General features: G+C 42.3%; 1 protein-coding gene across 2 annotated transcripts in view; it reads right to left on the bottom strand.

Moving 5' to 3' along the window:
* Positions 1-15,561, bottom strand: part of LOC106580806 (limbic system-associated membrane protein) — a 461,182-nt gene that overhangs the window by 75,055 nt on the left and 370,566 nt on the right. The window lies entirely within an intron of this gene.

Raw genomic sequence — 15,561 nt, 5'->3', positions numbered from 1 at the left:
TCCTCTGGGGATGTAGAGGTGAATCCAGGCCCTGCAGTGCCTGGCTCCACTCCTACTCCCCAGGCGCTCTCTTTTGATGACTTCTGTAACCGTAATAACCTTGGTTTCATGCATGTTAACATTAGAAGCCTCCTCCCTAAGTTTGTTTTATTCACTGCTTTAGCACACTCTGCCAACCCGGATGTCCTAGCTGTGTCTGAATCTTGGCTTAGGAAGTCCACCAAAAACTCTGAAATCTTCATCCCTAACTACAACGTTTTCAGACAAGATAGAACGACCAAAGGGGGCGGTGTTGCAATCTACTGCAGAGATAGCCTGCAGAGTTCTGTCCTGCTATCCAGGTCTGTACCCAAACAATTTGAACTTCTACTTTTAAAAATCCACCTCTCCAAAAACAAGTCTCTCACCGTTGCCGCCTGCTATAGACCCCCCTCGGCCCCTAGTTGTGCTCTGGACACCATATGTGAACTGATTGCCCCCCATCTATCTTCAGAGCTCGTGCTACTAGGTGACCTAAACTGGGACATGCTTAACACCCCAGCCATCCTACAATCCAAGCTTGATGCCCTCAATCTCACACAAATTATTAATGAACCCACCAGGTACAACCCCAAAGCCGCAAACACTGGCACCCTCATAGATATCATCCTAACCAACGTGCCCTCTAAATACACCTCTGCTGTTTTCAACCAAGATCTCAGCGATCACTGCCTCATTGCCTGCACCCGCAATGGGTCAGCGGTCAAACGACCTCCACTCATCACTGTCAAACGCTCCCTGAAACATTTCAACGAGCAAGCCTTTCTATTCGACCTGGCCCTGGTATCCTGGAAGGATATTGACCTCATCCCGTCAGTAGAGGATGCCTGGTTATTTTTTTTAAATGCCTTCCTCTCCATCTTAAATAAGCATGCCCCTTTCAAGAAATTTAGAACCAGGAACAGATATAGCCCTTGGTTCTCCCCAGACCTGACTGCCCTTAACCAACACAGAAATATCCTGTGGCGTTCTGCATTAGCATCGAACTGCCCCCGCGATATGCAACTTTTTAGGGAAGTTAGAAACCAATACACACAGGCAGTTAGAAACGCCAAGGCTAGCTTTTTCAAACAGAAATTCGCTTCGTGCAACTCCAACTCTAAAAAGTTCTGGGACATTGTAAAGTCCATGGAGAATAAGAACACCTCCTCCCAACTGCCCACTGCACTGAGGATAGGAAACTCTGTCACCACCGATAAGCCCACTATAATTGAGAATTTCAATAAGCATTTTTCTACGGCTGGCCATGCTTTCCACCTAACTACCCCTACTGCATTCAACAGCACTGCACACCCCACAACTACTCGCCCAAGCCTCCCCCATTTCTCCTTCTCCCAAATCCATTCAGCTGATGTTCTGAAAGAGCTGCAAAATCTGGACCCCTACAAATCAGCTGGGCTTGACAATCTGGACCCTTTCTTTCTAAAATTATCTGCCGAAATTATTGCAACCCCTATTACTAGCCTGTTCAACCTCTCTTTCGTGTCGTCTGAGATTCCCATAGATTGGAAAGCAGCTGCTGTCATCCCCCTCTTCAAAGGAGGTGACACTCTTGACCCAAATTGCTACAGACCTATATCCATCCTACCCTGCCTTTCTAAGGTCTTCGAAAGCCAAGTCAACAAACAGATTACCGACCATTTCGAATCCCACCGCACCCTCTCCGCTATGCAATCTGGTTTCAGAGCTGGTCATGGGTGCACCTCAGCCACGCTCAAGGTCCTAAACGACATCGTAACCGCCATCGATAAGAAACAATACTGTGCTGCCGTATTCATTGACCTGGCCAAAGCTTTTGACTCTGTTAATCACCACATCCTCATCGGCAGACTCAGTAGCCTTGGTTTCTCAAACGATTGCGTCGCCTGGTTCACCAACTACTTCTCTGACAGAGTTCAGTGTGTCAAATCGGAGGGCCTACTGTCTGGACCTCTGGCAGTCTCTATGGGGGTACCACAGGGTTCAATTCTTGGGCCAACTCTTTTCTCTGTATACATAAATGATGTCGCTCTTGCTGCTGGTGAATCTCTGATCCACCTCTACGCAGACGACACCATTCTGTACACTTCTGGCCCTTCTTTGGACACTGTGTTAACAACCCTCCAGACGAGCTTCAATGCCATTCAACTCTCCTTCCGTGGTCTCCAACTGCTCCTAAACACAAGTAAAACTAAATGCATGCTCTTCAACCGATCGCTGCCTGCACCTGCCCGCCTGTCCAGCATCACTTCTCTGGACGGTTCTAACTTAGAATTTGTGGACAACTACAAATACCTAGGTGTCTGGTTAGACTGTAAACTCTCCTTCCAGACTCACATCAATCATCTCCAATCCAAAGTGAAATCTCGAATTGGCTTCCTATTTCGCAACAAAGCATCCTTCACTCATGCTGCCAAACATACCCTCGTAAAACTGACCATCCTACCAATCCTCGACTTCGGCGATGTCATTTACAAAATAGCTTCCAATACCCTACTCAACAAGCTGGATGCAGTCTATCACAGTGCCATCCGTTTTGTCACCAAAGCCCCATATACTACCCACCACTGCGACCTGTACGCTCTCGTTGGCTGGCCTTCGCTTCATAATCGTCGCCAAACACATTGGCTTCAGGTCATCTACAAGACCCTGCTAGGTAAAGTCCCCCCTTATCTCCGCTCACTGGTCACCATAGCAGCACCCACCTGTAGCACGCGCTCCAGCAGGTATATCTCTCTGGTCACCCCTAAAGCCAACTCCTCCTTTGGTCGTCTCTCCTTCCAGTTCTCTGCTGCCAATGACTGGAACGAACTACAAAAATCTCTGAAACTGGAAACACTTATCTCCCTCACTAGCTTTAAGCACCAGCTGTCAGAGCAGCTCACAGATCACTGCACCTGTACATAGCCCATCTATAATTTAGCCCAAACTACTACCTCTTCCCCTACTGTATTTATTTATTTTATTTATTTTGCTCCTTTGCACCATATTATTTATATTTTATCTCTGAACTTTCTTCAAACTACAAATCTACCATTCCAGTGTTTTTCTTGCTATACTTTATTTACTTTGCCACCATGGCATTTTTTTGCCTTTACCTCCCTTATCTCACATCATTTGCTCACATTGTATATAGTCTTATTTTATTTATGTTTTTCTTCTACTGCATCATTGATTGTATGTTGTTTTACTCCATGTGTAACTCTGTGTTTTTGTATGTTGTCGAACTGCTTTGCTTTATCTTGGCCAGGTCGCAATTGTAAATGAGAACTTGTTCTCAACTTGCCTACCTGGTTAAATAAAGGTGAAATAAATAAAATAAATAAAAACTAGCAAAGGATATGAACAAATGTACACACGTCACTACATGTAGCTCTCACTTTGATCTCAAAACAAGCGCATCTACCCACAACCGCTGATGCTGTAAACACAGTCCAGTTCAAAGTGAATGGCACAGATCCATATATGGCAATGGACTATTTGTATATACAGTAGGCCTACTGCAGCTCTGATTGGTTATGGCGCACCGGTCTGTGTAGAGTAAGGGTCCTGCCTGTCTATACAATAAAATCCTACTCCGATGTGTTCTGCCTACAACAAATCTCTTGCATAGTTAGTTTTGCATACTAAGTCTTGCATAGTTCGATTTGTTTCGGTATGTTGCATTAACAGTGGCTAATATTGCGTTGATTCGATCACAATTCCCACAGTAAAGGGAAATGTTGATAGTGTTAACTAACGGGGAAAACTTGAGTGAAGTTCAATCTCGTGCTTCTCTGCGAGCAATGATACTTATTCTGCGTGGCAGTCGCAGGGAGCTGCGCGCCTGTGCACAGTTTAGAGGGAACATTGTTTGGAAAGATTTTACATAGAGAAATGGCATAAGATCCCTCCCAATGTGTTCTCCAATCTCATAAAACATTTTAGAAAAAGGCCCAGTGCCAATATCATACCCAGGTGAGGTATTGAAAGCTATTGAACACAGGGGTGTCAATAATTTTGACCCCCACCAATATAGCTACGTTTTTTAATTATTTATTTCATACAGTCATTTTTGCTCATCTTTATCAAGGGTGTCAATCATTTCCGACCCCACTGTAGCTTCCTCTGTCACTACAGGAGACGCATACAGATATCTCGTCTTTGTTAGTTTCATGACAGTTCATTCTATGGTGTACAGTATGATACCACTCCATAGTAAATCCTAGCAACTCTTTTCCGTTTCATTGGGCATTTATATAGCAGATATGATTGTTGTTTTGTTACATGTATGTAGTATGATGGGTGAAAAAATGTATCTACCCTATTAGAAAGTTAGAACAGTGCACTTTAGAAGGCAGATGGAATGTTTGCATTTGACTTAGGTTTAGGGATAGAGAGTCACGTATATTTTGTGTTGAAATCTTCCTGATTTTTCCCAGGTGCAGTTTGAATGAAGGAAATGTAAAGCAATATGGTTTCCACTCAGTCCAGGTGAGGTGATATCACAGAGATCCTGAGGGCTGTGTGTTCTTCACACATGCCCAAGACTTGTTCCCTTTGGCTGACTGCGGTTCAAGCTATATACCTGTGATGTTTACAAATAGGATTACTCCCAGTTTCCCACAGAAGTCTCCCAGAAATACCACTAAATCCATGGGCGAGTGTCCTAAAGCAGCCGGGGAGTTTGATACACTGGTCCCACTGTATAACCTTTTTCATATCCCGCTTAAGCCGCTCCCTTATCTAAATGAGCAGAACAGCCTCCTCATCCAACATGGCGTTTCCATTTCCCCCAGAATACACTCATACATTGGGACCGGAGCACACAGGGAGCATGCAAGGGCGCAACAGAGGCGGGTGTCAGAGAAATGAAATGCACTGTAAATATACCGTAGTATTTTGGCATTGATAATAACAGCAAATAAAGCTGAAAGTACAGTGGTAGACCACTGGAAGAAGCAATTATGATTTATTAGCAAAAAGAATATTAAGGCAAAACATGCAGTAAACCTAAGCAAGGTGAAGTGCCACATTTAGAATTTATGAGCGAATGTTCAACATAACCAGCTGCATTTGAATAACTGAACAGAGATACATGCAGCGTTAGTTACAGCAGGGGCTAAGCGTTTAGAGTAGTGATGTGACAAATGAAAAAAAAAAACGTTTAAATGGCCATTTTTTTTCTTCGGTTTTCCATTAAAAATAAGAACGATTCATAAAATGCAGCAATGATTTTGTCTCACAGTGCATCCCTTTCAGATGGTTAAGCATTGCACCTGTACAACCATTCATTTACCTAAATTCCATGACGCAGTGTGCATTTCCTTCTCATTTAACTTCTCAATGTTTTGAAAAACTAGACTTTGCTGCGGTCATTTTTCCAACTGTTAACGATGATGATGTAGTGGTGGAGAGTCAACATAATTGATTCCTCAGCTCAACTTGCACGTTGACTCCCGGTGTTGACTCCCGTTTCTTAGTGTCAAGATTCCTAAGATTCAGTATTTTTGGAACAGAGGAGACTGATTAGTTGCCGTACTTCAGAAAACACTAACACTAGCATCTTTCATAGTGAGCTAGCCAGGGACAGAGAGAGAGGGGAGTGGCGCAGTATAGACAGAACCGTGCACTAGGCCTATTTGCAATCAAAATCTGTATCTCGCAATGGAATGCTATATCTTGCAATTTATTGGCATGCAATGTCTCGCAACTTCAGTAAAGCAGGGCCTATCATCAATTAATAGGCTAGGTTATTCTAAATGCAACAGACCTAAGACATGAACACACATTTCCATCATTAGCAAAAAGAAAGAGCAGGGGTGTAATCATTAGTCCAAACTGAACATTTCGCAACTAAAACAAGAGTTTCTATTGGACAAATGTCCCTCCCAGTTTTGTTCCGTTTGCTTCCGTTTAACAAATGTTTCGCAACAGAATCGGCATAATGAATATGCACCAGGCAGGGGAGAGAGAGGAGGGGGCAGGAAAAAATAACCGTGATGCGCATGTCTCATTTCCCGCGCAAATGAACCAAGTAGCCTAAAGTTTGCCTCTTCCACTCTCATTTTATTTAAATTACACAACTTTCCCCAGGCCTTTATAGGCTATCGTCTAGTTAGGCTATAACATGGAAAATAATATGTTTTGTTATAACTGCACTGTGATTTATATTGTGGGGAGGAATAGAGGAATTTGAATGGTTCTGGACAGGTTTCAATCAATATTTCTGTGTACAGCGCAACATCAATTGCTTTACACTCCCTAAATCCACTGGTTGTTCTGAATCGTATGCGCTATTGAAAGTGCAGCTGTGAGATTTACAGACACAGGAAATCGTCTATTTGCATAAGGAGAGACATCACATTTTCTGGCCTATCCAGACAAAGGAACGATTTCCTGTGCCTTTGGACCTCGTAGCTGAGCTTGCAATTGCTTAAATGAAACAAGAGAGGCAACAATTCATCTCACTGTGATGTTCTCAGATTGATGTATAGCTATCAATAGGAAAAAATACAAAATTATTGTGTAGCATTGAAACAAGACCACTTTCTCTTGGTCACAGTAAAACTAAATCACTTGGTGCGTAAAGCTGATGTTGTAATGAGTCAGCACACATTTGAATGGTGTCTCTGCATTGCTCAGTGGACATTTGGCAGAAAAGTCTCTGTTGTCAGTTACATGAAGTGGTGCCAATATTGTATTGTCATTAAGTATGATAATTTTTATTTAATAGTTATAAGAAAGGTGAAATCTTATAGTACGTCATTTATTATTCGATTGTTCCTATATTTAGAAAGCATTTCAATAATTTCAAGCCCTACTGCCCCACACGATTTTTCATAATATTTGTACAGTGCATTCTGAAAGTATTCAGACCCCATGACTTTCTCCACATTTTGAAACGTTAGACTTATTCTAAAATTGATTAAACTACATTTTTTCCTCATCAATCTACACACAATACCCTATAATGTTTTTGTAAATGTATTAAAAATTAAAACATAAATACCTTATTTACATAAGTATTCAGACCCTTTGCTATGGGACTCGAAATTGAGCTCAGGTGCATCCTGTTTCCATTGATCATCTTTGATCATCCTTGTTTCTACAGCTTGATTGGGGTCCACCTGTGGTAAATTCAATTAACTGGACATTATTTGGAAAGGTACACACCTGTCTATATAATGTCCCACAGTTGACAGTGCACGTCAGAGCAAAAACCAAGCCATGAGGTCGAAGAAATTGTCCATAGAGCTCCAAGACAGGATTGTGTCGAGGCAATGATCTGGGGAAGGGTACCAACAAATTTCTGAAGCATTGAAAGTCCCCAAGAACACAGTGGCCTTCATTATTATTAAATGGAAGAATTTTGGAACCACGAAGAGGGCCTTGGTCACGGAGGTGACCAAAAACCCGATGGTCACTCTGACAGAGCTCCAGTTCCTCTATGGAGATGGGAGAACATACCAGAAGGACAACCATCTCTGCAGCACTCCACCAATCAGGCCTTTATGGTAGAGTGGCCAGGCGGAAGCAAAGCCTCAGTTAAAGGCACATCACAGCCCGCTTCCAGTTTGCCAAATGGCATCTCAATGTATCTCAGACCATGAGAAACAAGATTCTATGGTCTGATGAAATCAAGATTGAACACTTGGGCCTGAATGCCAAGTATCACGTCTGGAGGAAACCTGGCAACATCCCTACGGTGAAGCATGGTGGTGGCAGCATCATGCTGTAGGAATGTTTTTCAGCGGCAGGGACTGGAAGAGTAGTCAGAATCGGAGGAAAGATGAACAGAGCAGTACAGACAGATCCTTTTTTATATCTTTTTTTTATTTCGTACTTTTACCCCTTTTTCTGCCCAATTTCATGATATCCAATTGGTAGTTACAGTCTTGTCACATCGCTGCAACTCCCCTACGGACTCGGGAGAGGCGAAGGTCGAAAGCCATGCATCCTCCGAAACATGACCTTGCCAAACCGTGCTGCTTCTTGACACACCGCTCGCTTAACCGGGAAGCCAGCTGCACCAACGTGTCGCCACAAGGAGTCGCTAGAGCACAATGGGACAAGGAAATCCTGGCAGGCCAAACCCTCCCCTAAGCCGGATGACGCTAGGCCAATTGTACGCCACCTCATGGGTCTCCCAGTCACGGCCGGCTGTGACGCATCCTGAGATCGAACCCAGGTCTGAAGTGACACCTCAAGCACTGCGCCACTCGAAAGGCCTGTACAGACAGATCCTTGATGAAAACCTGCTCCAGAGCGCTCTGGACCTCAGACTGGGGCGAAGGTTCACCTTCCAACAGGACAACGACCCTAAGCACACAGCCAAGACAACGCAGGAGTGGCTTCGGAAACAAGTCTCTGAATGTCCTTGAGTGGCCCAGCCAGGGCCTGAACTTGAACCCGATCGAACATCTCTGGAGAGACCTGAAAATAGCTGTGCAGCGTGTGGTGGCTAATTTCTGCATTACCAAATGAGGAGAGTTACAAACTTCACACACCAGTCAGAGTTATACTTATACTACATCTTTAATAATAAGAGCTTTATAAAAGCACTTTGACTTTCAATGATGCGCTATCTCAAATGAACCATTGAAAAGTGACAACACAAAAGTACAAAGATCTTTTATATCCAAGATACACCCCTCTCAATGTACATGACGAACCACAGATACATAGAATGGGTCCCAAGGTTAAGTTTTGTATGAAAGATATCTATAAAACATAGCAGACAGCTACTGCTGTGTGAACAGTTTTCATTGTATAGACCAGTGTCTGGTCCTCCTACTCCAAACTGGAACCGTCTCTCCCTGGTACGGTACAGAACAGAATCATTAGCTCATGTTCTCTGGAATGCTCTTTAGGCTTTATTACCCAAAGCCATCGTAAATCTCCTCTTTCAGTGCTATCTCATAGAGGCCCATCCTCAGTAAGACACACACACACATATGTAGACAATGTTCCATTCTGTCCTCTTCCCTTTCTGATATTCTGCATAGCACCAGGGATATGTGAAAGACAAGCCTGACCTCTCCGCTCTCTGGGCCCCAAGTGACTGAGCCCCAGCTAAGGGAAAAGTGCAACTGCCAACATTCATTATCCAAAGGGATACATTCTAATGACAAGTATCTCACATAAGAATATTATGCAAATAAAACATCTTAATTATCTATGTTACCCAACTAATTCTGTTTCATCCGCCACAAGCGACGCTCCCCATCCAACCTGACAGAGCTTGAGAGGATCTGCAGAGAAGAATGTGAGAAACTCCCCAAACACAGGTGTGCCAAGCTTGTAGCGTCCTACCCAAAAAGACTCAAAGGTGCTTCAACAAAGTACTGAGTAAAGGGTCTGAATACTTTCTGAATGCACTGTACTTTAGCTTGTGTCCTCAAAAGTGAGTACACCTCAGCAATTTATAACTATTATTACCAGAAAGGTGAGTTCAAGACTTTTCAAAAACTATGCAGCATTACCAGTTATTGTTTATGGCCAGCTCATGATTGGCTATGTCTATTTTGACGGAAATGTACATTTTGCCCTAACGTTCAAGTGAAGACTTTGGGAGTACATATTATATTATTGCAATTTTCAAAACCTAGGCATATCTCTTTGATAAGATATGTATCTTAATCATTCATTGAAGGTGGGAGCTGCTACAGTAGTCCTGTGGTAATTCACAAAAAGAATGGCTCCCTATTAAAATAAATACAGTTTGTCTGGCTGTTATCCTGCTGCAAATTAAAGTGCACTGATTTGGTAGAAACACAATCAATTGGCCATTGTTTCACAGCCATGTGAATGAGAGGTCCTATTCTCATCAGTTATATGATGCAAATACCCACAAGGCTGACCTCAAGAGGAAAAAAAATGTCTGTAAGTAATGTGCAAATCATGATGATGATCATGGTAAATTGTCACTGTGCAGACTAGTGTTAATGCAATCCTTGGAAAGGATGGCTAAGTGCCAGGGGCTATATCAAGTGTTTGGTTGCTAACGAGAATACTGTACCTTGTGATTCAGTGAAGCTCCATCCTGCTTGCAAAGACAAGCAAGAGGAAAACACAATAGCAAGGTTGTGCAAAAAGTTCCACAACTCTCAAACTATGTTTGGTTAGCAAGGTCATTTCAATACGTATCAATCACTTGCAATTCAGAGGAGCACCTTGGAATAGTTTGACACATACCGTAGGATAACTTTTCGCAGTGCTTTCAAATCTCCCCTGGTCTCAATTTAGATGTACACCAAGTGGAATTTTGGACAGTTGGAAGCTACATTTATTTTTTCATCAGTGAAATGTCTGTAATCTGTCTCTTTGAGAACACTTATATCTCCCAATAGGAAATGTGATCTAAGGGTGTGACGATAGATTAGGACACATTAGTATTAAACTAAGCCGCTGTGTATAAATACAGTGGAAATAAGCCTGGTGATGTATCTAGCTTGAATGTTCATTGACACATGCAACTCGACTATGTGATAGCTGAGTGGGGTTTCCTTACCTGTGATTGGTTTAATCAGAGGTGGGTGGAGTTACATGACCACGGATGGACACAAGGTGAAAGGTCAAGAACATACAGAGAAAAGACAGAAGAGACATTGTTAGACTAGACATTTTTGTATAATTTTAGCAAATTCAAATATCAGATAAGATGACTGTTTGGACAGTTTTCAGTGGGTCGATATGACATAGCTGTGGCTTATAGGGATAATGGACTGTATTCCTATGCCCTTAGATTTGAGTGTTGCTATGTTTTTCTGTATGACAGAGCGGAGTCAGTTAGCTATTATATTCAAACATATTACTTATGATTGTCTCACGGTACAAATGATCTCGAAAGAGGGGTTGAATGGCCATTGTTCCTTATTTTTTCTATTGTGTAGTCATATTATGGAAACAACACGAAGAAGAGCCTCTCCACAATCAAAAACCAATGACAAGTATTCTGTCGGGCTACAATTTGAAATGCATTGAGAGTGCCACAGCGGTGGACTGTGGCGTGTGGAAAGAGCAGCAGTTTATCCCAGTATTTGACACTTTTTCACAAAGGTGCATGAAAACACAGAAACCTCAAGCCAGCATGATTGAAGTCCTTGATGATTTCCCAGAGTTCATTTCGGGGTCACATGTGGCTGGATAAGTCTAATTCCTTCCAATGGTTTGGACTACAGCAGCCAAACTCAACAGGCGGACCGCAGTCCGGGTCTGGACCCAGAGAAGTGTCAATACGGACCGGACAACATCGCATTTTGTTATGTAAAAGTCAATAAATAATTTTTTGACAGCTTTCAAAAATGAACCTGACACAGCGGCCTCTCTAACTCAGCAACCTCTCTTTCTCTCTCGAAGCAACGCCCAGAGAGAGAAAGAGAGCGCCCAGTCTAATCCAATTGCATGGCTATATGCAAATACAAGAGGCCGTGTCTTACCCAATCACATCATTGCAAATATCTGCAAATACGGTGGGATAAGCAGGCAGAAAGAAACAGAAAGATTAAACCGTAGTTCAACTGTTAATATCACAGATATGAGCTTAGTTGCCAGTATCTTTTTTATTATGGCTTGAAAGGAAAAAGAATGGATGCTGAAAACAGTATATTCATAGACGAGTGAACAGATAAGTATATATTAATTCTCATCGCAACTAGCACAAAATCAATGTGTCTGATATGCAGCGAGTTCGTAGCCCTCGTGAAAAGTGCCAATGTTAAGCTCCATTATGACACCAAGCATAGTAATTTCGATCAGACGTATCACCTGAACACGGAGGGGAGAACAAACAAGATGAACCAACTCAAATCCCATTATGAGAGGTCCACCCAAGTCATTGTCAATTCCCTGACAGTCCAACAACATTTTCTGACGCTAAGATGGTAAAAGAATGCATGTGTGAAGTTGACACCGTGCTTGAAGGTAAATAAAAAGATGTCAGATTCCACAGCAATGAGGAGAACTGAAATATTAGCTGAAGATTTAACTTCCCAACTTGATGAGGTCATTCAGAACGCATTTCATTAGCTGTGGATGAATCAAGAGATAACACTGATAATGCCCAGCTTCCGGTGTTTGTCAGATTGTATAACGAAACAAAGAAGGAATTATGTGAGGAGCTGTTGGGCTTAACAAATCTAGAAGCACACACATGAAGAGAGGATATCCATGAGGCCATCAAAGGGATGTTAACAAAAAGGGGGATAGATCTGAAGACGGAGCTCCAGTCATGATAGTAAGAGGGGTTGCACGTTTGAAAGAGGACCACCCTGACCTGACATCATATCACCGCATCATCATCCATCAATCTGGGAAAACAGTATTCTGAGGTCATGACAACGATGGTGAAACTGATCTTTTTGAGAGCAATATCATCCCTACAACACCGCCTGCTACAAGGCTTTCGGACAGAGGCCAATGCCGGTTTTGATGACTTACTACTGCACAACCATGTCAGATGGCTCAGCAAAGGCAGGGTTTTGGAACGCTTTTGGGCCATTCAGGAGGAAATCAAAGCTTTCTTATCAGAGCAAAAGAGTGACAAGGCAACTCGGTTTTCTGAGTTTTTGGAAGATGAGGAGAAGATGGAAATAATTGCATTTTTGACAGACATTACAGCACACCTTAATCAACTGAATGTTAAACGGCAGGGATGGGACAACACAGTGTGAGATATGATAACAGCAGTCCGGGCTTTCCAGAAGAAATTGGAGCTTTTCATTGAACACCTGCACCAGTGTCTCACACCATTTGTGCCAAAGTTCAAATCATTGGCAGGTGACAAAAAGTGACAAAAAGTGTCAAAACATTTATTTCATTGATGCAAGGGCAAGGCCCAGAGTGACTTATACATTAATATTGTATGGCCCACAGTGACTTATACATTAATATTATATGGCCCACAGTGACTTATACATTAATATTGTATGTCCCACAGTGACTTTCTGTGCATTCAGTTCTCCAGAAAACATGCACTTTATTTTATTTAAAATAAATGTAATTCCTGAGTTCCTACTGTAATGGTTCACAGTGCACATTTTGTATAGACAATTATGCAACCACTTTTGTTCTTCAGCAATGTTGATGCAATGATGCACATGTTTACATTCAAAAGAAAGAAGTTGTAATTAATTCAAATTCTTATTGTCTCATTTCATGTATTTACGTAGATTTTATATAACAACATGTTTCCTAAGTCGTAGACGACTAGGTTTGTTACTACTCTGTCCCACAGCGCCAATATATTATGATATCCATCCAGGCTTTTGCCACCTAGGAAATGTAGACCTTCTCAAATAGTAGTTGAGTACCCCTGGACTACGGTATGCAATGTTTTGGAGCGCTACACAAGATTAGTTTACACAGAGGTGGGTAAAAACATGCACACACAGACAAGAAGACAGACACACACACACACACCTTCCATTCATCAGCTGCTATATCAATTACCCTAGTGACATCATCAGGAGGACCTTGGTCAATGAAATGGTGTGAATGTGCGCACCCCTAACAAAAAGATAAGGAACATTAACCACGATAAGATACTTATTTCCTGGGGCCACGACACAACAATATGATGAACAGCCCCAGCCGGCAGATGACTTCTCTATGGTATAGCTCACATTTCCTGAATGCTTTCGTCAATAGCTTTAACCTTTCACTCATTCACATCTCATCTTCAGGGCCCAGCAGTGATTCTCTGTCACTGATTTCCTGGTATCTGCGAGGTGAAATCTGTTTCATTGGACATACTTGTCATGCTACTGTGCTACATGGAGCCTGTCTCAAGGTAAATGGTAGAGTATTGATTGGGAGGCTAAAAGCTTCAGGAGCGGTAGGTATCCTTGGGCAAGGTCAGAGACGACCGGCAGATCCGGGGTGCTCTCTGCCTCAACGACCATTAGTCACTATTTGTGAGTTATAACGCCATCATAAACAGCCCGGAGTTCTTAAATGAATGACTAAAATGCTTACTCCCAATCGAATAACCACATCATATAGCTCTATTTGTGGTCAGTTACCTAGAAGAAGATGCCAGAGGCACGGCCCAACAGGTACAGTTGAAGTCAGAAGTTTACATACACTTACGTTGGAGTCATTAAAACTTGTTTTTCAACAACTACACAAATTTCTTGTTAACAAACTATACTTTTGGCAAGTCGGTTAGGACATCTACTTTGTGCGTGACACAAGTAATTTTTCCAACAATTGATTACAGACAGATTATTTCACTTATAATTCACTGTATCACAATTCCAGTGGGTCAGAAGTGTACATACACTCAGTTGACTGTGCCTTTAAACAGCTTGGAAAATTCCAGAAAATTATGTCATGGCTTTAGAAGCTTCAGATAGGCTAACTGACATCATTTGAGTCAATTGGAGGTGTACCTGTAGATGTATTTCAAGGCCTACCTTCAAACTCAGTGCCTCTTTGCTTGACATCATGGAAAAATCAAAAGAAATCAGCCAAGACCTCAGAAAAAGATTTGTAGACCTCCACAAGTCTGGTTCATCCTTGGGAGCAATTTCCAAACGTCTGAAGGTACCACGTTCATTACAAACAATAGTACGCAGGTATAAACACCATGGGACCATGCAGCCGTCATACCGCTCAGGAAGGAGACGCGTTCTGTCTGTTAGAGATGAACGTACTTTGGTGCGAAAAGTGCAAATCAATCCCAGAAAAACAGCAAAGGATCTTGTGAAGATACTGGAGGAAACAGGTACAAAAGTATCTATATCCACAGTAAAACGAGTCCTATATCAACATAACTTGAAAGACCGCTCAACAAGGAAGAAGCCACTGCTCCAAAACCGCCATAAAAAAGCCAGACTACGGTTTGCAACTGCACATGGGGACAAAAATCGTACTTTTTGGAGAAATGTCCTCTGGTCTGATGAAACAAAATTAGAACTGTTTGGCCATAATGACCATCGTTATGTTTGGAGGAAAAAGGGGGAGGCTTGCAAGCTGAAGAAAACCATCCCAACCGTGAAGCACGGGGGTGGCATGTTGTGGGGGTGCTTTGCTCTAGGAGGGACTGGTGCACTTCACAAAATAGATGACATCATGAGGGAGGGAAATTATGTGGATATATTGAAGCAACATCTCAAGACATCATTCAGGAAGTTAAAGCTTGGTTGCAAATGGGTCTTCCAAATGGACAATGACCCCAAGCATACTTCCAAAGTTGTGACAAAATGGCTTAAGGACAGCAAAGTCAAGGTACTGGAGTGGCCATCACAAAGCCCTGACCTTAATCCCATAGAAAATGTGTGGGCAGAACTGAAAAAGCATGTGAGAGCAAGGCCTACAAACCTGACTCAGTTACACCAGCTCTGTCAGGAGGAATGGGCCAAAATTCACCCAACTTATTGTGAGAAGCTTGTGGAAGGCTACCCAAAACGTTTGACCCAAGTTAAACAATTTAAAGGCAATGTTACCAAATACTAATTGAGTGTATTTAAACTTCTGACCCACTGGGAATGTGATGAAAGAAATAAAAGCTGAAATAAATAATTCTCTCTACTATTATTCTGACATTTCACATTCTTAAAA

This window comes from Salmo salar, chromosome 20, assembly GCF_965601325.2.
Source record: "Salmo salar chromosome 20, fSalSal1, whole genome shotgun sequence".
Classification (NCBI taxonomy): domain Eukaryota; kingdom Metazoa; phylum Chordata; class Actinopteri; order Salmoniformes; family Salmonidae; genus Salmo; species Salmo salar.
This window is presented reverse-complemented; position numbering and strand designations above follow the sequence as displayed.